This window comes from Macaca nemestrina, chromosome 3 (genome assembly GCF_043159975.1).
Source record: "Macaca nemestrina isolate mMacNem1 chromosome 3, mMacNem.hap1, whole genome shotgun sequence".
NCBI classification, from domain to species: domain Eukaryota; kingdom Metazoa; phylum Chordata; class Mammalia; order Primates; family Cercopithecidae; genus Macaca; species Macaca nemestrina.
Genome location: NC_092127.1, coordinates 94971830 through 94998471, shown reverse-complemented (window position 1 = coordinate 94998471; position 26642 = coordinate 94971830).

The following is a 26642-nucleotide window of genomic DNA, read 5'->3' as shown; positions in this document are numbered from 1 at the left end:
CCAAGATGGAAGTGTATTAAAGAAGAAATGTTATTTCCCCAGAGTTTCTGATCGACGATGAAGTAAGGTTATATCCCCACCCCACTATGACACAGAAAATCTTGCATTATTGATGAATATTCTTATTTTATCTGAATACTGTTTATTAATTCATGAGAGTGTTTTGGAACTGAAAAATAAAAATTTACAAAACAATTTCATTTTTAATAACTGCTTCTAGCCTTCATACATTGAATATTTAAGTGAACCAATACACAAAGACCTCAAAAGAATTTATTAGACAATGACAATTAGATCTCTAATAACTTGGCTCCGCTGGAATTACTGAGCCCCATTTAAATGCCAGACATGGCACCTTAGTGATGGGTACATCATGTCGCCACCCTGCCTTTGGCCGGGGACCCTGAGAAATGACAGTCCCATTAGGTGTCGTGTAAAGCAGCTGACCTCACACTCTCAGTACTTGATCTTTGCACTGCAAGTTACCATTTGTCACTGTTGCCCAGAGATGGAACTCAGGTGATTCGGTGTAACCATTGCCTTTTCAAAAGGATAGAATAATTAATATAATTTTCCTCCTAGAGTAGAAGATGTAAATCTGCTTAGAAAAAATGATAGGCAAATTAATAGCAAAAAATATAAATTTTTATTCATAAGAAATATACTTTTAATCATTACAAAAATTATCTGGACCTGTAAATTTTGTCCAAAGGAAAGAAAGAAGATTTATCATTGCCTGAAAACTTTCTCCTATTGCAATCTATTTTGTGAATAGGTAAAAGTATTTCTGTATTAAAAGTATTTTTATTAGGGCAAACACATTAACATAAAGCAGCCATGGAGACTAATTCGTAAAAAATAATGTTTCTCTTTCCTTTTCAAACAATGCTTAGTTTTCTGTAAATTGATGCTAACATAATATAAAAACATCACCACAATATTTTTAAGCTATAGGGATAACATTATTTCCTCCTTTTTTTTTTTTTTTTTTTTTTTTTGGTACTTTAGAAATCCCAGAATTTGGACCAGTTAGTTCAAAGAGATGAACTTTTTACATTTCCAGTCTTTTGGAGCCTTTTTCTCTTCAAGTGATTTCTATAAATTTCTGTGTTGATTTCATAATAGTAGCTATTACATATTAGTGATCATCAAATGCAGGTACCATGCTAAGTACTTTATGGAGTATATTTTATGGTTTTTTCATTTTTATTCTCACTAGACTCACGGAATTTTTAAATTATTATCATTTTATAAGTAAGCAAACCGAGGGTAAGTGAATCTAAATGATTTGCTCACAGGCAACAGAGCTAATAGGTAATAGAGCTCAGATTTAAACCGAGTGATTCTAATATAAAAACAAATGCTGTTAAGTTCTTAGCTACACCATATTTTGAAGTTAAAAGTTTGTAGGTATTTTAGCACCAATAAATATTTTCTTACCATATTTTCTTTGAGAAAAATCACCCAATTTTTTCAACAGGATTCTTAAGAGATTGAGTTTATCTCTTGTTTCTCTAGACCCATCCTATTATGTAGTGACAAGTCTAAAAAATTGTCCTTGTTGATGAAGTCACTTCTTTAGTCTGAACTCACTTCTCTTTAGAAATAAGATTTTTCACATATATTGTGCTCTTGCCCCTTCCTTATGCACCTGGGCCTCCACAAAAAGGGAGAAGTAGAAAAATTTCTTTCCACTGGACATGCATCTCTGGCATCAAATAAAAAACATTGCCTTTATTGTTACTGGAAGAAATTTAACTGAAATTCAAAGTTTTGACAAGCTACCTATAACTAACTTCCTCCCCGTCATTCCCTTCCACCTTCCAAAACAACCTTTGATTACACAAATTAGGATTGATTTACAGTGGGAATGTATTATTTAATCATTTTTTAATTTATTGGAATTATTATACAATATCAAGAACCATGCATCAGTGAACTCAGCATCTTAGTTTTAATATCCATGGCCCTTGGTTTCCCCATTTTTTATATTCCCTTCTTTGCTCACTTTACAGTATTTATGAACCAGTGTTTTATATCATTCATTGAATTTTTTATTCTGAAACGCCAAGCATGTTAATGAAAAATAAAAATGTTGACAATGTCAGAGTTTTCATATATTTAGAACTAACATTCTGCTGATTTTGCTACATTGTGGCCTATACAAAATCATTTTCTAAAATAAAATATAACTTAAAAATATATTAAATGCTATGAACAAATATAGCAGGAAGACGATATATAGCTGGTGTCCAGTGAAAGAAAGAAAAGCATTCAGGGGTCAAAGAGGAGCCAAAGCAGGCAGCTTGCAAGATAAACTGAATCAGTCAGAGAAATGTGGGCAAGTTATATGACCTAGATAGAGGCCAGAGGTTAAGGTTTTAATATCCATACAGAGACAAGAGATGTGGCCTTGACCTCATGGACCCTAAAGGGGTAGAAATGACACCCTTTCACGAAGTTAAGATCCTAAACAGGCTGCCTTGTAGGGATACATAAGGACTCCATCCTCCAGTTCAAAAGACACAAAAGGAAATTGTCTTTCCAAGAACACTATAAGGTTTTTAAAAACAAAAATTTATTTGAGAAAGTAAAGATTCAGCCTGTGTTATTGTATGGCATACAAATCCCTAAGACAGAAAGTTAGCACAAAAATTCATTCCCAACTATTCAATTTTTTAAATACATGGTAGAAGAAAATGTAGAACTACTCTGCATTAGTATATAGAGGTTGAAATTATCTTCCTTCAGCATTATTATCTGGATTTAGACATACATACAAACACACACACACACACACACACACACAGTCGTCAATAAAGCTGATCTGATCTTCAAAAAGTGCAAATCAGAAGAGGAAATACTCCAAAATGAATGATAATAAGCAATATAACAACAGGGTAAATATAACCCAAAAGCTTCAGATAATAGGACAATATGAAAAAAACTATAAAATAGGTAAATTTTAAACTATTAAGGAGACAAAAACTATAAGGAAAGAAGAGATACTATTTTTAAAATCAAGACAGAAAACTGAACTTCAGGAAAAAGAAAAATGTGAAGATTAAATACTGAAATTAAAAACATAGAGGATGAGTTAAATAGCAGAGCAGATGGAGCTCTGGGAGGTTTAGATTAAAGAATTGGAAGACAGTTCTGAGGAAATTATCCAGGAAAAATGTAATGAGAGAAGTGAAGGGATGGGAAATATGAAAAAGAAGAGAGGAAGCATGGAAAATGAAAATGTCCAACATATAGAATATGGGAGCTCCAAAAGGAAATAATAGAAAGAATAGAGTGGAAACATATGCAAAGTGACAATGTTTGATAATTTACATAATTGATGAATAAAGCTGATCCAGTCTTCAAAAAGTGCAAATCAGAAGAGGAAATACTCCAAAATGAATGATAATAAGCAATAGAACAACAAGGTAAATATAACCCAAAAGCTTCAGATTCATAAGAATCCTGGTTTAAAGTTTATTATTGTTATCTTCTCTTTGGAAGAGCCCAAAGCACAATAACAAACATAAATCTACTCCAAAACACCTTTGGCTGAAACTACAAAACACCAAGGCTAGAAATAAAATATTAAAAAACAATCACAGTGAAAAGACAAGTTGTCTGCAAAGGAACAATAATTAGTCTCTCAACAGACTCATAATCAGTCAAAAATAGAGGACAGAGAATAATGCTCAAGAAAAAACACTGTCAACCTAGAATGCTGTAACCAGTTCAAATATCATTCAAAGGTAAAATGAAAAAGTTACAGGAAACACAAAAAATAGGTTAAAAGATCCTATGAAGAAGTAATCAAACAAATGCAGTAAGTGGATCATTTTCAAAACAACTGGTCTGATATCTTCAAGAAATCAATGTCATGAAAATAATAGAGTGAAGATCTTTTTCTGGATTTTAAAAATTTAAGATATATAACAAATAAACATAGTGTGTAGTTTTTGGTTGGATCCTGGTTTTCAAAAAGAGGTTGAAAACCTGTTTTGGAACAACTTAAAATATGAATATATAGTGAGCGTTAGTTGACATTAGAGAATTGTTGCTTATATTGTATAATAAAATTTTGTATGTATTAGAGCTATCCCAAGTTTAAAGAGGTACATTGAACAGTCTCGCACTGTCTCCCAGGCTGGAGTACAGTGGTGCTATCTCAGCTTACTGGAACCTCTGCCTCCCGGGTTCAAGCTATTCTCCTGCCTCAGCCTCACCAGTTGCTGGGTTACAGACATGTGCCATCACACCCAGCTAATTTTTGTGGGGTTTTTGGTAGAGACGGGGTTTCACCACACTAGCCAGGCTAGTCTCGAACTCCTGACCTCAGGTGATCCACCCGCCTCAGCCTCTTAAAGTGCTGGGATTACAGAAATGACTCACTGTGCCCAGCCTATTTTTAAGTGTTTTAGTTAAAGGGTGTGTGTGTTTGTGTGTATAGAGAATGCACGCATGGCAAAAAGTCAAGTAATTTGAGTCTATTATCTAGTTGTATTATCTAGACTCAAATTGTTAAAATCTGGACTCAACAATCTAAGCCTAGATAATACAACCATGGGTGTACACGGTTATATTTTTTTCTACTCTTCTATGTGTTTGAACATTTTCATAATAAAAAGAATTTAAGCGAAAGTGTGATATAAAGATATTCTCATTCAAAGACTGAGATAGCTTTTTGCCAATTACAAACTGCACCAATAGATTTATTAATAAGTGAACTTTGGTAAGAAGGAAACTGAATTCAGGAAACAATGGAGAACAAAGAAATTAGTAAACATAAAATATCAGCAATGACAGCAATGACTAGAAGGTAGTAGGTAAAACAAAGATGGAAACAAAACATTCACTTGGAAGTTTGAGGGGTGACGCAAAGAATGTATGCTGAAATTCTAAAAGTTCCTTACAAGAAATGTAAAGATGCTTATTAACTTAAAGATTTTTTAAAAACTTGTATGAATATTTAAAAGTTGAGGTGTTCATTAGAATGAAAAATATATAACCTCAAAATAAAGAAGAAAAAAAAATAAAAATATCCAATTATTCAAAAATCCAAAACAGGAGGAGAGAAACAAGCATGAGAAAAGTAAATGAAAAATTAAATATAAAATAGTATAAATTAATAAAAATACTTCAGTTATGGCAATAAGTACAAATACACTTAAATATGGAGTTTAAAAATTCTCAGATTGGATGTTTAAAACTAGATGCTATTTATGAAATAGGTAACAACTATCAAAAACATAACATTGAGTTTTCTAATAGTTGCAAGAGAATAAAATAGCATAATACAATTTATATAAACTTTTTTCTCTCTTAGTAGGGAGACACCAGGAGAGATATAAACTTTTAATACACACACAAAAGCAATACTAACCACATAATATTATTTGGCAATAGAAAGGAACAAACGTCTGGTCATTTTTGAAAAGATGAAATTACAGATAAAGCAGTTGCCAAAGGCTAGGGATAAAGGGTAAAAGGTGAAGCTATAAAAGAGTAGCAAGAAGGAGATCTCTGTGGTGATAGAATAGTTCTGCATCTTGATTGCCTGCACAAATCTACACGTGATTAAAGTAACAGAACTATACACGTATGTAGTACCAATGCCATTTTCCCAGTTTTTATATTGTATTATAGCTATATAAGAAGTCACCAATAGAGGGAACTGGGTAAAAGGTATACAAGCTCTCTCTGGTCTATCCTTTTCAATTTTCTGTAGACTGTGAATCTATAATTATCTCAAAACAAATGTTCTTTTTAAATACTATATGCTGCTTTAACTAAAGATGTATATAGTGAAAGTATTAAAATGTCTTGGTATTGTTTGAATATTTCTGAAAGTTACATGTTTGATACTTAAAATTTACAAAATAATAAGAGCTGTGATGCAGGAAATAGAAACTATAAATAGCTTACAAACAAATGAAAATGTTGGGGCCTGATATTGTGTCAGAAATTGCATGCATGTGCAAATTAAACACATAGTTAGACATTCTCTTTGTTTTGTGATCATTCTTCATTCATTTCACTCCAATCTCAAACTCAGAGGGAATTGTGATATTCCAGTTTAAACAGGGAATACAGGCATTCCTGACCCAGCATGGTTCCCACATACATGAACTTCAGTTACCATGGATTGGTTAAATAACAACTGTCCCTCAACAACATGATTCAAATTTCAGTTACCACGGTATATTAAATGTGAGTAATTGCATAAAGTATAAACTTCACTGCCAGCTCTTCACTCCACAAATCACTACATAAATAACAGATGTGTACCATGATCAGTGAACAATCACATCACTTCTTTCAAAGTCTGTTGGTGATCGATCACTGAGCATTTGTTATTCAGTTCACGCACAGTCACATTGTGTCCTTGTCTCACGGCGACAAACAGGTGACTCTTTACAAAAATGGATAATCAAAAGAGGGAATTAGCCACAAAGATGCAAGTGCTGGAAATGATAGAAAAAAAAATGATAAAGCTGGAAGTGAAATTAGAATCACACATAAATTGAGTTATAGAAGAAATAGACAATTGTGTGTGTAGACAATTGCCATTAGAGAGACTCTAGCAAGAGGAACTTAGTGAAGGCAAACAAATGAGAAAAATGATTGTAGTGAATTCTATCCCAGGCGAAGTAACTCCAGCAAAAAGTTTCACATAAAAGGAATTCTCAGAGATAATTTACAACATCAAAAGTGAATAGAATAAAATATTAGAAGCTGAACCATCTACTTAAAAAAGGTGTTTGGAAATTTGCCACGGCAACTGTAAGTTATGCAACAAGAGGACAAGTACTGGTCAGCTACAAACACATGGGAAGCTTTTACAGACAAATGAAACACCTTGATTCTCAATATTTTTAATGTTTTAAGCTACAGTGCACTAAATATGAGTTTTACTCTCTTTAAATTTCCCTATACATGTATAACCATGTGTATATATAACTTTATGCATCATAACCCTATATATGTATATATAACCAATAGTCAGACAGTTTTTAATGTTTTGAGGAAAGTTGACAGACAATTTTCATTTTTCCCATTGATTATTAAAATCATTTTGCCAGTTATTTTTATTGCCTCATATTCCTGTGTAAACAAAGACTTCCTGTATACAAAGGGGAGAATCCAGTGGTGCAAAAATTAAGTAAGAGCTAAAATTAAGTAAGGCAGTAAGAGCTCCCTTCTTCTTTTTAAAAATATATTTTCTTTCTGACTTGTAAGGAAAATAACACAAATAGAACCTACTTATGCTTCAATATTAACCCTTGATGGTGTCATTTGACAGTCATATTCCCTTTTTAATGGTCCTTCAAATATTTTAAGCAATAGAGCCCTTATATCGAACAAAATCTTAAGTGGAACAATTTGTCGGATTATACTTAAGGTTTTTGGTTTATGAAGCTAATTAGTGAGAATTTTGATGAATTGATGACTATACATGAGAACTGTAGTCCATTTCTCATGTATAGTCACCAGCATCCACTTTTTCCCTGCATTTTATCTCCATTATTTAAAGCTATATAGGCACAGCTGCAAATGCTACCAGTTCAAGTTACCCTTGAAATCTCTGAATACTCAATTAAACTGAGATGGCTAGTCTACCTATTTGAGCACATGTATGAAACTTTTCATAATCGTAATCATAATAAAACCTTCCCTGGCAGCTTTAATCCATAATGTGCACAAAAAAGTTAACCTAGCAGCACAATTCACACATTATAGCTATTAAACAATTTATAGCATACATGAATTTATCTTTTTTTATAATTTTTAAGTAAGCTAAAAATTTTGTTAAAATATTCTAAGAACTGCTGAAGCATTGAGGAACTTTATGGAACAAAATTCGGAATTCATTATGCATACCTCTGATAAATTTACTCAAAAGTAAATTTTTACATAATGGTGAAGAAGTATTCTTAATTTTTATTTCACTTGATACTTCTTTCACAAGCTTCTATCCCTGTACTACAATGTTATTCATTTCTGATTGACTACATAATATGTAGCCATCAAGGAGAAACTGGTTTCACCTTGCTGTGAAAGACATCACAGTTTGTTTTTAAATAGAGGACCTACATATAATTCATTATTAAACTATTTGAAGTATATAATTTGAGATTCAATTATTAAAATTAAAGAAAATATTATAAAGAAACTATGGGCCGGGCGCGGTGGCTCAAGCCTGTAATCCCAGCACTTTGGGAGGCCGAGACGGGCGGATCACGAGGTCAGGAGATCGAGACCATCCTGGCTGACATGGTGAAACCCCGTCTCTACTAAAAAATACAAAAACTTAGCCGGGCGAGGTGGCGGGCGCCTGTAGTCCCAGCTACTCGGGAGGCTGAGGCAGGAGAATGGCGTAAACCCGGGAGGCGGAGCTTGTAGTGAGCCGAGATCCGGCCACTGCACTCCAGCCTGGGCGACAGAGCGAGACTCCGTCTCAAAAATAAATAAATAAATAAATAAATAAATAAATAAATAAATAAATAAATAAAATAAATAAAGAAACTATGTTATAAGGAAAGTAAATTTGTGTAGCTGTTCCAGAAGCAGTTGACAACATGATTCAAAGGTCTTTAAAAATCTTCAGTCCAATGACCAATGTTAGCATGAGGCATGTATCCTGAAGAAAGAATCTGATATATGTAAAGACATGGACATATAAGGTTCATTGTTGTGAAATAATTTATAAAAATCAGTCACTACCTAAATTACCCAATATTAAGGAACTGGCTAACTAAGTCATGGCATTTATATACAATGGAATGGTATATTGATAAGAACAGATGTTCACAAAATATATAGAGAGTCTTATATAAAAACAGAATGATTAGTAGTATAAACTTTAACTGTATTTACCTGCAGGTGATGCAATAATGAATGATTTTTCTTTCTGCCTATCTATATTTAATATTTTTCTGTAGATAACTAGAACATACTGTGTTAAAATTGTGTTTAAAATAAGTAATAAATGGATTTGTTTGTTCATTTGCTTTTAATGAAAAAGAAAACTAAAGGAAATAGCAGTAACTCTATATAGGCAGAACCGAGTCCTGTTCTACATAATCTCCTTATCCATAGGAGATATGATTGGGGGTAAAGGGAAAGCAGGAAATTGTGAAGTTCAGTTTAAAGATGTGTGGTGATTCTAATACGTCTTTAAAATGCTGGCCAACTCTCAAGGGAATGACATTTGAAAGGTAAGATGTAATATTACACTTTAGGAGGTTCAATAAACAATAAATAAATGAAGGTTTAATTCCGAAATGGGTAGGACTAAGACTGTTAGTATCAAACTCTTTTTTAAAATGAGAAAAAAAAAGAAAGAAAAAAAAAAGAAAGTAAAACACTAACAACAGAAATTAAAGATAATGTCACAAGGCTTGCCAAATTTTGAGTATTACAGAAGTACCAATTATAAAATATAAGCTTCCTAAAAAGCCAAAGAGCTGCTGATACTGATTTTAACAAAAGTATAGGCTGGGTGCGGTGACTCACGCCTGTAATCCCAGCACTTTGGGAGCCTGAAGTGGGCGAATTACCTGAGGTCAGGAGCTCAAGACCAGCCCGGCCAACATGGTGAAACCCCGTCTCTGCTAAAAACACAAAAATTAGCCGAGTATGGTGGTGCGCACCTGTAATCTCAGCTATGTCGGAAGCTGAGGCAGGAGAATCGCATGAATCCAGGAGGCAGTGATCACGCCACTGCACTCCAGCCTGGGCAATATAGTGAGACTCCATCTCAAAAAAAAAAGCAAATAAAAATTAAAAATAAAATAAAAAATGAAAGTATAGATGGCCTCTCTCTCTTTTGTTGAGGGTGTGACAGTCATCTGTGTAACTCAGAGGACCATCCATTTAACTTAAAATTGATTCCAAATTTGCTCTTTATATATTAGTCTCAATATAATCTTTAATGGTTCTTAATATCTAATTATAATAGCTCTAAATGCCACAATGTGTTATGACTTTTCCTCTTACTTGTTCACTTTCCATCTGAGGGAAAGATTGTGCGACCCAGGAATTTAAAAGCTGAAGATATCGCTGTCCTTCCAACTCTGCCTTTTATAAGTCACTGGCGACTAAAAGAGAACAACTGATTGCCCTATATTCATCAGGGGATTAAATCAGAAAGAGTAGATTAAGAAAATAAATATAATTGAAAAATCAACTGTTTTTAAAGATTACTTTTATTAAAATGATAAATAACATTTCTGCTTATACATTTAATAAAACTATTATTGATAATTTTATTGGTAAATTAATTTTACCAAACATTAATACATTCATATTAGGAGTGAATTTGTAGACAGAAGACAGATACATATACAGAGGCAGATGCTGTTTATTTATTTCATTTATACATTTTAATATTGAGGTGTGTATATAGAGACAGATATATACAGATGTATAGGTATTTATCTTAGAGTTTCTCGAACTCAGCACCATTGCTATTTCTGGACTGGATAATTCTTTGTTGTGGGAAGCTGAGTGGTTAGTAGCTTCCCTGGCTTCTACCCATTAGGCAGGAGCAGCAGTAGAACCCCCAAGTCATGACAATCAAAAATGTCTCCAGTAATGCCACATGTCTCTTGGGTAGGAGAGGAGGACAGAGGAGCAAAATTGTCCCTGGTTGAGAACCACTGATATAGATATATAATGTATAAATATATACATATATATATATTCAGATCATTTCAAATGCTCATGCACTTCAACGCTAGTTATTCTAAAACTAAAACTACTAAACAGTCTTTTCAAAATTAAAAAAGGTAAAGGAAATAAATAAAAATGATAATCAGAACTATAAATAAAAATTATTAATAAAAAGGGCTTGCGGTGGCATTCTTTACAATGGCTAAATTGTTTTAAATGAAATTGACTTAAATATCCAAATTTAGATGATTACCCAAATTATGATAAATTCAAAGTGAAATATTAAAAATCCATGAAAAAATATGTGTAGGAAAAAGATTTTAACAGTAACAGGAATGCATATCATAATTTAAGCAAAAAGACTCTAAGATGATGCATGTAACACAGGTTTTTTAAAACGCACTAAAATACTGAATGGTTATATCATGAAATAGTAACACTTGTCTCTGGATGGTAGGATTGTGAGTGTTTGACTGATTGATGAACAGAAAGATTGCCTTTTGCCCCTTTATGCTTTTCAGCACTTTCTAAAATATAAACTACAATAAAAGTATTTTAAAATATTTCTCTAATAGAAATTTCATAAAACAAATAAGCTTCTCCTTCTAAACTAGAAGTGGTTCTCAAAGGACCCATGTAACTTTGATGGAAAAGCAGGACCCTTCTTGGTGAGGAACTTTCTGAGACAGTTTATTTACATCATAGTTAGGCTACATCTTCAGAGCCTAAGTACAATAAGGAAAGACAGAAGTCCATCATGCCCACCAAGGCCGCTGTCAACAAATCGCAAGATAACTCCATGGCCCCCCATCATTGTACTCACAATGGAGAACATGCCAGAATGGAATTTGCCTGTGGCTTTTCTTATATTTACTGTTTTATAACAACATAATGGAAAAATACTAACACATTTCTGCTAAATTTGGTTATATCTTATATCAGATTTCTTTAGTAAAATAGTACAATTTTATAAGGAAAGGATCAGGACAAATCTCTGCAAAACAAAACTAAATAATCAAACCAAACCAAATGGAAAGAAATAAACTTAGAAAGAATAGAAAATTATCAAGTATAGTTTTACCTAAGTCTTTTCTTAGGGAAGTTATATTTAAATAATATTAGCGTATCAGTGAGCTGCTGTTTCTGTGTTTCTCCATATTCCCTTTATTAATAAGTTGGTGGTCTATAAAAATAGCTATTTTTCAAAACATGTAACTGTTTATTTTTTCATGCACATGATTTTTTAAAAATAAATTCAAATAGGCTGAAGGCAGCAAAATAAAAATAAAGAGCTCACTCTACTTCAACCTCCAGTCTCATTCTCTGAATATTAATAGTTTCTGGGGTCTCATTACAAAAATGTTGGGTACATATACAAATTAGAAACACACAGATTCACAAACACACATATACTTATTTTATACTTGTGGAAATATAATGTGCTTGTTGTTCTGCATCATCTTTTCTCCCTTAAAAATATATCTTGGAAAGCCTTTCATGTTGGCACATAAAACTAAAATTCATTCTCTGTAGTAGTGAAACGTTATTGCATGTATGGTTTTGCCATAATTTACTCAACAGTTTGCTACTGATGTATACTTAAGTTGCTTGAAGTTTTCACATTATGATTTGCTGAAATGAGCATCCATGTACTCATATTTTTGTACTTTTTTATAATACAATATTTTGTAATATTTTGTATTATTGATTCAAGTAGGATAAAGTTGCAGATTGCTGAGCCGAATACATTTGATTTAATTTTTGAGAGATATTATGAAATTACTCTATATGTAACTTTACACCGACTAATACTCCTGTAAACAGTGTATAGAAATAACTCTTCCCACAACTTTATCTTGCAGGATATTCTATGGTTATAAAGTATATACCCTGAAAGCAAACACCAACACCATTTTATTCTGTTAGCTATCACACTTTGATCATGTATTCTTCCATGTATTCTGCCATTAGAAGTGTTTACCTAGTTGTATAGTTGATATTTAAATGTCCAATATTTTAGGAATAAAGGGCATTAAGGCATGGCTTGGGCATTAGCTACAAAATCTAGTAGGAATGGATTTTGCCACTCCCATTGTAATGGAGGAAATAACTACATAATCTAGTTTCCAGAATCTTAGGTGGTATGTTAAAGCTAGTTTTGATGGTACATCCAAATGTAGTAATCAGATAATTGTTTTCAAAAAAAAAAAGAAAGCGGTCATTCATTTTTAGCGGGATTCTTTGGTTTCCATTTATATTCCTTTTTCTAAAAATAATTTCAAAATATTTTTGGCATTTCCTCATGTCCCTCTGAAATAACTTTGCGATGTTTATCAGATATTTTACTAATATCTCCCAAAATGTGTATTTTTCAAATTTTTGTAAGAAAATACCAGCCTCCTAATTGTTAGCAGTGTAAGGATAAATAATTTCTTACCTGAAATTCTTGAACTTCTCCAATACCTCTCTTAAAAGCTCTACAGAGTAGAAGCTGTGAAACATATGCTACGTCCAAGAAAGAAATCTTTAAATTGTGGATGCAAGCACAAAGTGGTTGCTCTTTTAGAAGACAATTTTCTTCACTGCAAACCAGCAGTGGGCACAGTCTAGTTATAGCCCTCAGAAAAGCTGTGCTGTGATATATTAATTTACACCTACTGTGCCCTTAAATGAGAAGTCAAAGGCCACATACTGAGCACATAACTTTTACTCCAACATGAAACAGATTTTATATTTACTAGTACAAATATTTAAGGTATGATGTCTGGGAATTTGCAGTACGACCAAAAAAATAAAAAAATAAAAATTTAAATAAAACACAGAATTTATGGTACAATTAGCTAATCCATGATGCCAGAATGTCCAAAATAAACAGTGAAAGAAATCATCAACTACAGCTTGAAAATTTAACCAAATAATGAAAGAGTTGTTAATTACTTAAATTACAACCATGAGTCAATGTTTTCACACTAAATTTTTGAAGTTAATGTAAATAAATCAGACTTTGTGGCTAAAAAACTACTATGCTTATTCTTATTCCATAAAGCAGTATTCTTCATTCTGTATATACCTTTTAAAAAGATGGAGTCCCATATCTCAGGAACAAAACAATAAAAATTATAATTTCCTTATTAGAAGTAGTCCATTTTAATTACAATAGCTATGCTATTTTTACTTGAGAAAACGTACTTCTAAGAATAATATGCTGTTACTGAAGCACCATTTATGCCCCCCACAACACTGACTACTTCACCTGCAGCAGCACATGGTGATAGTTTCCAGAATGCTGACAATTTTGTTTGGGTAGCAAATACCCTGAGGAGGAGACACCCTCATCCAGTGGGTAAGAGTCAGTTGGTAAATGTCTTTGCATCTCCACCTACTGATGGGTGATTTTAAGGGGAGCTTCTTGGAGGATCCCCAATGGCATGTGACCACAGTGGTTACCCACACATTACTGCATTCTTTATTACCTTATCTCTCCTGCCTTTGCTTCCTAGGATGACTTCCCCCAAAAACTAACTGCATCCAAGTCCTCGCCTCAAAGTATGCTTTGCAAGTAACCCAAATTAAGAAAAACAGCTTAAATGTGGTAGAAGCATATTACTCATTCTTTGTACAGTTCAGAGGTATATAGTCAAAGGCTAATAGGGTGGCTCTGCCATTCTTGACATGTAGCTTCTGCACCCAATTACAGAATGGCCCAAGTTGACTGGTCCACTTCTCACCAGCTCCCAGACTGTGGAAAAGGAGGAAAAGCAGAGCACCCAAGACCATTTCTTTTAAGGGCACAGCTCATCCTAGAAATGGTACATAACACTCCTAGGTCTTTGGTAAGGACCTAATTACATGGCTACACTTGGCTACAAGGGTGGCTGGGAAATGTAGTCTCTGTTTGGCAATCATGTACACAGGTAAAACTCAGGAGTTCTATTTTTTTAAGAAAGGGATAAAGGATATCAGTGACAAATACCTGCACCTTTATAATGCCCTGTATTACCTTAGACCAATTATATTTCATGTGATTATTGGTAAGATTGGGTTTAAATGACTAACTTGAAGTTTGTTTTCTATTTGTCCCCTTTATTCTTTGTTCTCTTTTTCTCTTTCTCTGACTTCTTTTGGATAATTATTTTCTATGATTCCATTTTTTTCTTTTGTGAGCTTATTAGCTATACATCCTTGTCTTATTATTTTAGTAGTAGCATAAAGGCTTACAGTATATATCTTAAACTTACCACATTTTGCCTTCAAGCAATATTATGCCACTTGACATACAGCGTAGTACCATTCTATTCTACTCTGTACTTCTATGAAATCGGCTTGTAGATTCCACAAATGAGTGAGATCATGCAGTATTTGTCTTTCTGTGTCTGATTTATTCTACTTATCAAAATGTTCTGTAGGTTTATGCACATGGCCACAAATGATTTAAGATTTTATTATTTTATGGCTGAATAATATTCTACTGTGGATATATATCAATTATTTTTATCCATTCATCTGTTGATGGACACTTAGGTTGGTTCCATACCTTGGTTATTGTGAATAGTGCCACTGTAAACATGAGAAAGCAGATATCTCTTTGACAGATGGATTTCATTTTATTTGAATAAATACCCAGTAGTGAGATTGCTAGATCATATGGCCATTCTTTTTTTAATTTTTTGAGAAACCATCATAGTTTTCCATAATGGCTATACTGGTTCACATTCCCACTAACACTATATAAAGGTTCATATTTCTCCACATCCACATCAACATTTGTTATTTTTTGTCTTTTTGATAATAACCATTCCAATTGGGGTGAGGGGTGATACATCATTGTGGTTTTGAATTGTACTGCCCTGATGATTAGTAATGTTGGGCATTGTCTAATATATTTGTTAGCCATTTGTGTGTCCTTTTTGGAGAAATGTTTATTCAGGTCTTTTGCCCATTTTTATATCAGATTACTGATATTTTTGCTATTGATTTTTTTCTTATTCTGGATAACAGAATAAAGTTGTTTGTTCTTATATATTCTAGATATTAACCCTTGACAAATGCACAGTTTGCAAATATTTTCTCTCATACTGTAGGTTTTCTCATCATTCTGTTGATTGTTTCCTTTCTTATGCAGAAGCATTTTAGTTTGATATAGTTCCATTTGGTTATTTTTGCTTTTGTTGTTTGTGCTTTAGAGTTCATATACAAAAAATCCTTGCTCAAACAAATGTGATTAAGTACTTCCCCTGTTTTCTTCTAGTAGTTTCATAGTTTTGGCTTTTACACTTAAGTCTTTAATTCATTTTGAGTTGATTTTTAAATATGGTGAGAGATAGGGATCTAGTTTCATTCTTCTACGTGTGAACATCTGGTTTCCCTAGCACCATTTATTTAAGAGGCAGTCTTTTTCCTCATGTGTGTTCTTGGTGACTTTCTTACTAATAAGTTGACTATAAGAGCATGGATTTATTCTTGTGTTCTCTATTCTGTTCCATTGGTCTACATGTCTATTTTTATGTCAATACCATGCTGTTTTGGTTGCTATCATTTTGTAATACATTTGAAGTCAGGTAGTGTGATGCTTCCAACTTTATTTCCTTTGCTAAAAATTGCTTTAGCTATTTTTATGGTTTCATGCAAAATTTAATATTGTTTTCTCTATTTCTGTGAAGAATGTCATTGGTATTTTGATAGAGATCACATTGAATCTGTAGTCACTTTGGGTAGCATGGAGATTTTAACAATGTTAATTCTACTAATACATGAACAAAGAATATTTTTCCATTATTCGTGTCCATTATTTGGGAAAGGACATACCCAAACCATATGATTCCACCCCTAGTTCGTCCCAAATCTCAAATCCTCACATTTCAAAAACAATCATGCCTTCCCAACAGTCCCCCGAAGTCTTAACTCATTCCAGCATTAACTCAAAAGTCCACAGTCCAAAGTCTCATCTGAGACAAAGCTAGTCCCTTCCACCTATGAGCCTATAAAATCAAAAACGAGTAAGTTACTTCCTAGATACAATGAGGGTAGAGGCATTAGGTAAATACAGCCATTCCAAAGGGGAGAAATTACCAAAACAAAGGGGCTACGGGCCCCACGCAAGTCCAAAATCCAGTGGGGTAGTCAAATTTTAAAGCTCCAAAATGATCTCTTTGGCTCCATGTCTCACGTCATGGTCATGCTGATACAAGAGGTAGGTTCCCATAGTTTTGGGCAGCTCTGCCTCTGTGGCTTTGCAGAATACACTCCTCCTCCTGGCTGTTTTCACAGACTGACATTGAGTGCCTACAGATTTTCCAGGAGCACAGTGAAAGCTGTCAGTGAATCTACCATTCTGGGGTCCAGAGGACGACAGCCCTCTTCTCACAACTCCACTATGCATTGTCCCAGTCGGGACTCTGTGTGAGGGCTCCAACCCCACACTTCCCTTCCACACTGCCCTAGTAGAAGTTCTCCTTGAAGGCTCCACCCCTGCAGCAAACTTCTGCCTGGACATCCAGGCATTTCCATACAACATCTGAAATTTAGGTGGAGGTTCCCAAACTTTAATTTTTGACTTCTATGAACCCAAGGGCCCAACATCAGGTATAAACTATCAAGGCTTGGGGCTTGCACCCTCTGAAGCAACAGCCTGACAAAACCTTGTCCCCTTTTAGCCACAGCTGGAGCTGGAGCTGAAGCAGCTGGGATGCAGGGCGCCATGTCCCAAGGCTGCATGGAGCACGGGGGCCCTGGGCCCTGCCCAGGAATTTTCCCCTCCTAGGCCTCCAGACCTGTGATGGGAGGGGCTGCTGTGAAGGTCCCTGACATGCCCTGGAGACATTTTCCCCATTGTCTTGGTGATTAACATTTGGCTCCTCATTACTTACACAAATTGCCACAGCCAGCTTTAATTTCTCCCCAAAAAATGGGGTTTTCACTTCTATTGCATTGTCAGGCTGCATATTTTCCAAACTTATATGTACTGCTTCCTCTTGAACACTTCACCACTTAGAAATTTCTTCCCCAGATACCCTAAATCATCTCTCTCAAGTCAAAGTTCCACAAATCTCTAGGGCCAGGACAAATTGCTGCCAGTCTCTTTGCATAGCAAGAGTGACATTTACTCTAGTTCCCAAAAAGTTCCTCATCTCCATCTGAAACCACCTCAGCCTGGACCTTATTGTTCATATCATTATCAGCACTTTGGTCAAAGCCATTCAACAAGTCTCTAGGAAGTTCTAAACTTTCCCACATTTTTCTGTCTTTTTCTGAGCCCTCCAAGTTGTTCAAACCTCTATCTGTTACCAAGTTCCAAAGTCATTTCCACGTTTTGGGGTATCTTTACAGCAGCACTCCACTCTACCCTTTACCATTACCAATGTACTGTATTAGTTCGTTCTCATGCTACTATAAGGACATAGCCAAGTCTCGGTAATTTATAAAGAAAAGAGGTTTAATGGACTCACAGTTCCACATGGCTGAAGAGGCCTCACAATCATAGAGGAAAGCAAAGAAGGAGCAAAGGTGTGTCTTACATGGCAGCAGGCAATAGAGCTTGTGCAGGGGAACTGCCCTTTTATAAAACCATCAGATCTCATGGGATTTATTCACTATCATGAGAACAGGGTGGGGAGAAGCTCACCCTGTGATTCAATTACCTCTTACCGTGTCCCTCCCACATGTGGGGTTTATGGGAGCTGCAATTAAAGATGAAATTTGGGTGGGGACACAGTCAAACCATATCCATAATCTCAATAGATGCAGAAACAGTATTTGATAAAATCCAGCATCCCTTCACAATAAAAACCCTATACAAACTAGGCATAAAAGAAACTACCTCAAAATTATAAAAGCTATATATGACAAACCCACAGTCAATGTCATACTGAATAAGAAAAAGTTGAAATCATTTCCCCTAAAAACTGGAACAATAGAACACCACTTCTATTCAATATAGTACTGGAAGTACTAGCCAGAATAATCAGGCAAGAGAAAGAAATAAAGGGCATCTGTATTAGTCCATTTTCATGCTATTGATAAAGGCATACCCTACACTGGGCAATTTACAAAACAAAGAGGTTTGTTGGACTCACAGTTCCATGTGGCTGGGAAGACCTTCATCATGGCAGAAGGTGAAAGCCATGTGTCACATGGCAGCAGACAACAGAGGAGAGCTTCTCAGAGATGGTATCTCATTGTGGTTTCCATTTGCATTTCTCTAATGATCAGTGAGGTTGAGCTTTTTTCATGTGATTGTTGGCCACATAAATGTCTTCTTTTGAAACGTGTCTGTTCATGTACTTTTCCCACTTTTTAATGGGGCCGTGGGATTTTTCTTATAAATTTGTTTAAGTTCCTTATAGATGCTGGATATTAGAACTTTGTCAGATGCATAGTTTGCAAATGTTTTCTCCTATTCTATAGGTTGCCTGTTTACTCTGTTGATAGTTTCTTTTGCTGTGCAGAAGCTCTTAAGTTTCATTAGATAACTTTTGTCAACTTTTGCTTTTATTGCTATTGCTTTTGACGTTTTCATCATGAAATCTTGGCCTGTTCCTATGTCCAGAATGGTATTGCCTACATTATCTTCCAGGTTTTTAGTTTTATATTTAAGTCTTTAATCCATTTTAAATTAATTTTTGTAGATGGTGTAAGAAAGAGGTACCATTTCAATCTTTTGCATATGGCAAGCCAGTTATCCCAGCACCATTTATTGAATAGGGAGTCCTTTTCCTATTGCTTGTTTTTGTCAGCTTTGTGGAAGATCAGATAGTTGTAGGTGTGTGGCCTTATTTCTGGGCCCTCTATTCTGTTCCATTGGTCTATATGTCTGTTTTTGTACCAGTACCATGGTGTTTTCATTACTGTAGCTGTAATATAGTTTAAAATTGGGTAGTGTGATGCTTCCAGCTTTGTTCTTTTTGCTTAGCATTGCCTTGGCTATTCAGGATTTTTTGGTTGTTCTTTCATATGAATTTTAAATTAGTTTTTTCTAGTTCTGTGAAGAATGTCATTGGTAGTTTAATAGGAAGAGCACTGAATCTATAAATTGCTTTGGGCAGTATGACCATCTTAATGATATTGATTCTTCCTCTCCACGAACACAGAAAGTTTTTCCATTTGTTTATGTCATCTCTGATTTCTTTGAGCAATGTTTTGTAGTTCTCTTTGTAGAGATCTTTCACCATCTCCTTGGATAGCTGTGTTCCTAGGTATTTTATTCTTTTTAAGGCAGTTGTGAATGGGATAGTGTCCCTGATTTGGCTTTCAGCTTGATTGTTGTTGGTGTATAGGAATGTTAGTGATTTTTGAAATTGATTTTGTATCCTGAGACTTTTCTCAAGTTGTTTATCAACTTAAGGATCTTTTGGATTTAGACTATGGGGTTTTCTAGATATAAGATCATGTCATCTGGAAACAGGGATAGTTTGACTTTCTCTCTTCCTATTTGGATGCCCTTTCTTTCTTTCTCTTGCCTGAATGCCCTGGCCAGGACTTCCAATACTATGTTTAATAGGAGTAGAGTTTTCCAAGTTATTTCTGCTATTGATTTCTACTTTCAGTCCATTATGGCCAGAAAAGATGCTTGTCATTAATTCTATTTTTGTAAATTTTTTGAGACTTGTTTTGTGCCTAACATGTTATCTATCTTAGAGAAAGTTTAATGTATTGATGAGTGGAATGCGTATTGTGCAGCTGTTGAATAGAATGTTCTGTAAATGACTGTTAGAACCATTTTATCTAGAATGCAATTTTTTTTTTTTTTTTTTTTTGAGACAGAGTCTTGCTCTGTCACCCAGACTGGAGTGCAGTGGTGTGATCTCAGCTCACTGCAGCCTCCGCCTCCTCGGTTCCAATGATTCTCCTGCTAGAGTGCAATTTAAATCCAATGTTTGTTTGTTGATTTTCTGTCTGGCTGATCGGCCCACTGCTGAAACTGAGGTGGTGAATTTCCCTACTATTATTAAATTGAAGTCTGTGTCTCTCTTTAGATCTAATGATATTTACTTTACATATTTTAGTGCTCTGGTGTTGAGTGCAGATTATTTGTTTATTTTTTCTTTTTTTCTTTCTTTACTTTTTTTTATTCTTTTATTTTTTTGAGACAAGGTCTCACTCCATTGCCCAGACTGGAGTACAGTGGCACAATCATGGCTCATTTGCAGTGTTGACTTCCTGGGCTTAAGCAATCCTCCCACCTCAGCCTCCTGAGTAACTGGGACCACAGGCGTGCACCATCATGCTGTGCTAATTTTTGTATTTCTAGTAGAAACAGCATTTGCCATGTTTCCCAGGCTGGTCTTGAACCCCTGGGCACAAGCAATCCACCCTCCTTAGCCTCCCAAAGTGCTAGGATTACAGGCATGAGCCACTGCACCTGGCAAATGTTTTTAGAGTTGTTATATTCTCTTGCTAAATTGACCCCTGTATCATTATATAATGATAGCTTTGTCTCTTTTTGCAGTTTTTGTCTTAAAGTTTATTTTATATACCATAAATATAGCTACTCCTGCTCCTTTTGGCTTCCATTTTCCTGGAATATTATTTTCCATCCCTTTGCTTTCAGTCTATGTGTGTCCTTATAGGTGAAGTAAGTCTCTTGTAGGCAACATATATATATATATGTTTTTTTTAGATCCATTCAGCCACTCTATTTTAACTGTAGAATTTAATACATGTACATTTAAGGCTATTGTTGGTAAATACAGACTTACTCCTACAATTCTGTTGATTTTTTTCTGGTTATTTTGTAGATCTTTTGTTTCTTTCTTCCTCTCTTGTTGTTAACCTTTGCAGTTTGGTTTGTTTCTATAGTGATAAGCTTTGATTCCTTTCTCTTTCTCATTTGTATATCTGCTGTAAATTTTTTCCTTGTGGGTACTCTGGGGCTTACAGAAAAATCTTATAGTAATAAAAGACTACTTTCAGCTGATAGCAATTGAACTTTGGTTACACACAAATATTCTAGACTTTTACTCTCTTCCCCACAATTTGTAATCTTGTTATCTTAATTTATATCTTCTCATATTGTATATTCCTTAACCATTTATTGTAGCTGTGTTATCACTGACCATTTCAACACTTAACCTTCATTCTAGAGATTTGAAAGATTATATACTATCATTAAAGTAATGGATTATTCTGAATTTGACTATGAATTTACCTCTACCATTGAGTTTTATACTTTCATATGATTTTATAGTGATTAATATCTCTTCACTTCTGTTTGAAGCTCTTCTGCAATACTCAGTCTGCCATTATTCCCCACTCCCCTCTCCCCCGACTTGCTGCTTCCAGTGTATTTTTCATCTTAGAAATTATGTATATAATTTTCTTCTCTCAAAATTTGGAGAAATTTTCATCTCTTTTATGTCACAACATGTTCTATCTTTCCTTTAGCTTTTTAAATTTATGGCATATAGTTCTAATAACTGTCCTTATCTGCTAATGCCAATAGCTGTGTCATTCTGGATCAGTTTTGAATTATTTTTTTCCTCATTATGCACGATATTTTCTTGCTTCTTGATGTGCCTGGTAATTTTTTATTCAGCGCCAGCATTGTGAAATTTATCTTATTGGTCACTCGATATTTTTTGTGTTCTTATAAACATTTTTGAGTTTATTTAAACTTTTGGGTCTTGCTTTTAAGATTTGTCAGGTAGGGCTAGAGCTGTGTGTAATCTAGAACTAAACAACTTTATCCAAGACCCTATAAATTAGGAGCTTTCCTAGTCTCACTGAGGCAGCAAGTCCTATTCCTACCCCTATGTGAGCCCTGGGTATTGTTACCTCTAATCCTTTTCATAGATTATTTCCCTAGCTTCAGGCAGTTTCCTCACATGCCTGTGCTGATCAATACTCAGCTGAGGATTCTAGAATGACCCTCTGCAGATATCTGGAGGTCACTGTGCAGCTTTAATCTAGTCAGATTTCTCTCCTGCAAACTCCAGCCACTTCCATCTCTCTGGCCTCTTAATTCCATTTCCTTAACTCTGGAAACATGCTAGGCGCCACCTGAGTTCTCCCGTCCTGTGCCACAGCCTGGCAATTCTCTCACAGCAATAAACAGAAGCAGTCCTAGGGCTTACCTCTGTTCCCTCAGGTATCATTGTCTTTTGTGGCCTTATGTCCAATGTCTTGCAAATCATTGTTTCATGTATCTGTCTATTTGAGATTTTCATTTTAATTACTTCTGGCAGAAGGAGCTAGCTGGTCCCTATTCACACATCGTGATCAAAAGTGGGAAAAACACTATACAGTGTCATAAAATAAACTATAGAGTTTGTTTCAAAATGATATAATTGTGTTTATTTTTACTGATGGAATTTTAAAGATACCATTTGTTACCCATCCAGGAGGAAAGAAATGAATCTCTAGGAAGGAGTACCCAAACTCCCATATAGTGCTATAATCAGGAAAAGGAAAAAAGAAGTCTATTTTAATTATATGGAAAGGTAATTGCATCATCTCAATTAAGTTGTATGGCCTGTTAGTGAGAGGAAGAATATGTTGCTGCTCTTCAGCTCTTACACATAAAAGGTGGCAATGAATACATGCTGCTTATGATAATGGTAGATAAGATCAAAAGAGATCTTTTTCAGTTTTCTTAATAATATGATATATATTAAGGTTTTCAAACTGAAAATATTGAGATTTAATAATCTTAAGGATTAGTATGTGAGATACATGTAGGTATTTGTTTGGTAATATCACATGCCCTCTGTACGTAGACGACAAGTACCCCATAGCAGTTTGTCACTTAAAGGACTTGCCCTTTGCCAAGGACCATATTACAACATGCAAAAGTTCCTGTAGTTTCTAAAATCTCCTCAAGAGAAACTAGGATTCTGTTTCCAGGCTGGCATAAACTACTAATGATTTATGAGATACTTTTCCTATGCAAGGGCAATGGAAACAACTAGCTTTGCCACAAGACTACTGTCTCATTTTTCTGAGAATTATAAGATCTGGAGAAAGAACAGTAAACCTAATATAAGACTTATTGTTTTTATCAGAATTTTTTTGAAAGGAAGCAGCTGGCTCGGATAGCCAGCAATGTCATAGCAAATGAAAAACTTGTTCCTGCTTTATTTTTTTTAAGTCAATAACAAAATCATCAAGTAACTATTGTTGAAATAAGATCAAAATTCCAGAAATTTTGGCACATCTTTTTGTTGTTTACTTAAGTCTTCCACACAGGAAGAAATGAGAGAGAGTGACTACCAAATAGAAGTTGGTGACTATAGCACTTAGTTCTAACACAGCAGTTCCACGGGTTTTATACTGAGTACAACCCTAGATCCCCCACATATAGATTTCCAAGAATTGTTTGTTTTGGAACCCACAGGAGAGAAAGGCTCTTGTACTCACATGTAAATAAACTTCAGAAGACTGATAATACATGTTTGGAAATGGATGAAGCATATATTTTCAAAGCAAGAAGAGTCACAGTATATGAGGGAAAATACACATCTGAATATAAATTCAGATATACATATGAAAAAAACACACAGGATTTGCAGTATTTGTTTAGAAGATATTGAAAATATCTAAAGATTCAAGAAATTTGTTCATGGGAGTACAACATATATTATAGATACCTTTGGTTATTGAAATCTATTTTTTAAGAATACCTCTAGTAATTTCCCATGGCTCCTGTAACAAAGTACCACAGACTGAGTGGTTTAAAACCAAAGAAGTTCATTTTCTTGCTGTTCTGGAGGCTTAATCAAAATCAACATGTTGGCAAGACCAAGCTTCTTCTAAATGCTCTAGGGAAGGATTCTTCCCTGACTCTCATCTTCTGATAGCTTCAGATATTTCTTTCCTTGCGGCAGCAGAGCCCCACTCTCAGCCTCCATCTTCCCTCTGTGTCTCTGTCCTCACATGGTGTTCATCTCCTTCCAGTGTGTCTGCAATCTCTTTTGTTTTGTGTGTGTTTGTTTGTTTGTTGGTTGGTTGTTTTTGAAACAGGGTCTTGTTCTGTCACCCAGGCAGTGGCACGATCTTAGCTCACTGCAACCTCCACCTCCTGGTTCAAGCAATTCTCCTGCCTTAGCCTCCCACCAAGTAGCTGGGATTACAGGTGCCCACCACCACACCCAACTAAATTTTCTATTCTTAGTAGAGACGGGGTTTCACTGTGTTGGCCAGGCTGGTCTCGAACTCCTGATCTCAAGTGATCCACCTGTCTCAACCTCCCAAAGTACTGGGATTACAGAAGTGAGTCACAATGCCCAGCCTGGTTTTCTTTTTGTAATAAGCGCCCCAGTTATACTGGATTAGGGCCCACCCTAATTAAGGATGGCCTCATCTTAACTCAATTACATCTCAATGATGCTATTTCCAAAAAAAGTCACATTCACAGAGAAAATGTGTTAGGACATCAACATGTCTTTTTAGAGGACAAAATCCAACCCTTAACAATACTTGACATAATTCTTTTGATTATGAAGAGGTTATTTTTTTCCTCATTATTGCATATTAGCATTCAATGCAGTGCATTCCCTGAGTTACTGTGCCCATAGTTTTTTTTTCTTTATAAGCAGATAGTCAAGAACAGACTTTATTGGAAAAATTGAGGGAAGATTCAATGGAATCAGCATTAATATTTCAGGTACAAATCTGTAACACAATGATAAATGATCCCACTGGATTTGGCCTCCATTTTTAAAAATTTATGAGGAAAACACAAATGTCCCATTGGCGTGAATGAGGAATGTGAATATTTGGATAACCTTCTAAGAAATAAATTATAGCCACTAAGGCAGTGGGCATTAAGGCAGTCTGGAAGGCAATTCCTAGAGTTGCAGGAAGGGCACTGATGACTGAAAATGGTCACTACATGTATATAAAACACAGGCCAAAAGTGAACAAAGCAAATCAAGGTGATTGGCTGAAATAATTAAAGCCAGAAGGTACCTATTGAAAAAAGCTCCCTCTCCATTCCTTAGTCCAGTGCATAGGTATCACAGCTAGATGAAGAGAAAGAATTCTGGGACAGAATCCGAGGCTTTATTCCTGACCTTCCTTGAAACTGATTCAGAGAGTAAGGACCAGACAACCCAGCAACCGGGATATCCCTACCCATTCACTTCTCTGAAACACTCTATTACCACCTTTGCAAAGGCTGAGCCACCCAGGGGGAAGAAAGGGGTATTCTACCTCTAAAACAGGAGGAAATAGTCACCTGTTAGAAGGGGAAAAGGAATTAATGTGGGTGACTGAGATGTTAAAAGTTCCCTTTATTCATGCTCCAATCACATGTGTCTGGAGTTCTAAGTACTAAGTGCAGGTACAGGAACCATGAAGCCTCAGAAGAGGGTAAATCATATGTGGGAGTCACTGCCCTTTGACGAAGTGTCACAGCACACACATGCCCTGTTATCCCTGCCATGCAGTCCCAGACTCTGAAGATGAATTCTTTGACTATAATGGACACTTCTGCAGGAGTCCACAAAAATTTAAATAGAAAAGTAGGGGGTGCACAGTGGACCTTTTACCAGATTTACCAACACCAGGGATTATTAGTAAAAATAGTATTTTTCAACCTCCATCCCCAAAACCTACTTAAATCAATTGATGTGTCTAGGAGGTTATTTCATTTTTGGTTATTATTGTTGTTGTTGTTGTTAATAGAAACGTAGAGTTTGATATTGGAGCAGAGCCCAGAGAACAGATGAGGAGACAAAAAGGAAGGGTTGAGTCTGTCTCCTACTGAGACTCAAAGGCCAGGTGTCTGCACTCTGTGGAGAGGGCTTACAGAAAGAAATTATCAAAATTTGCTTTAAAAGATGTAGAATACAGTGAAAGCTACTTTAAGGCAAAAAGAAATATATTCTATCTGTCTCTTTTTCCAACAGAAGGACAATTTTTTAAAATTGTAACAGTATGTGTTCGCAGGAATGTAAGGAAACAGGCTCTCTCATGCAGTGTTGGAAAGATGGTAAATGAATGTTTTTGGGAAGACCATTTAGCAGAATATTCTA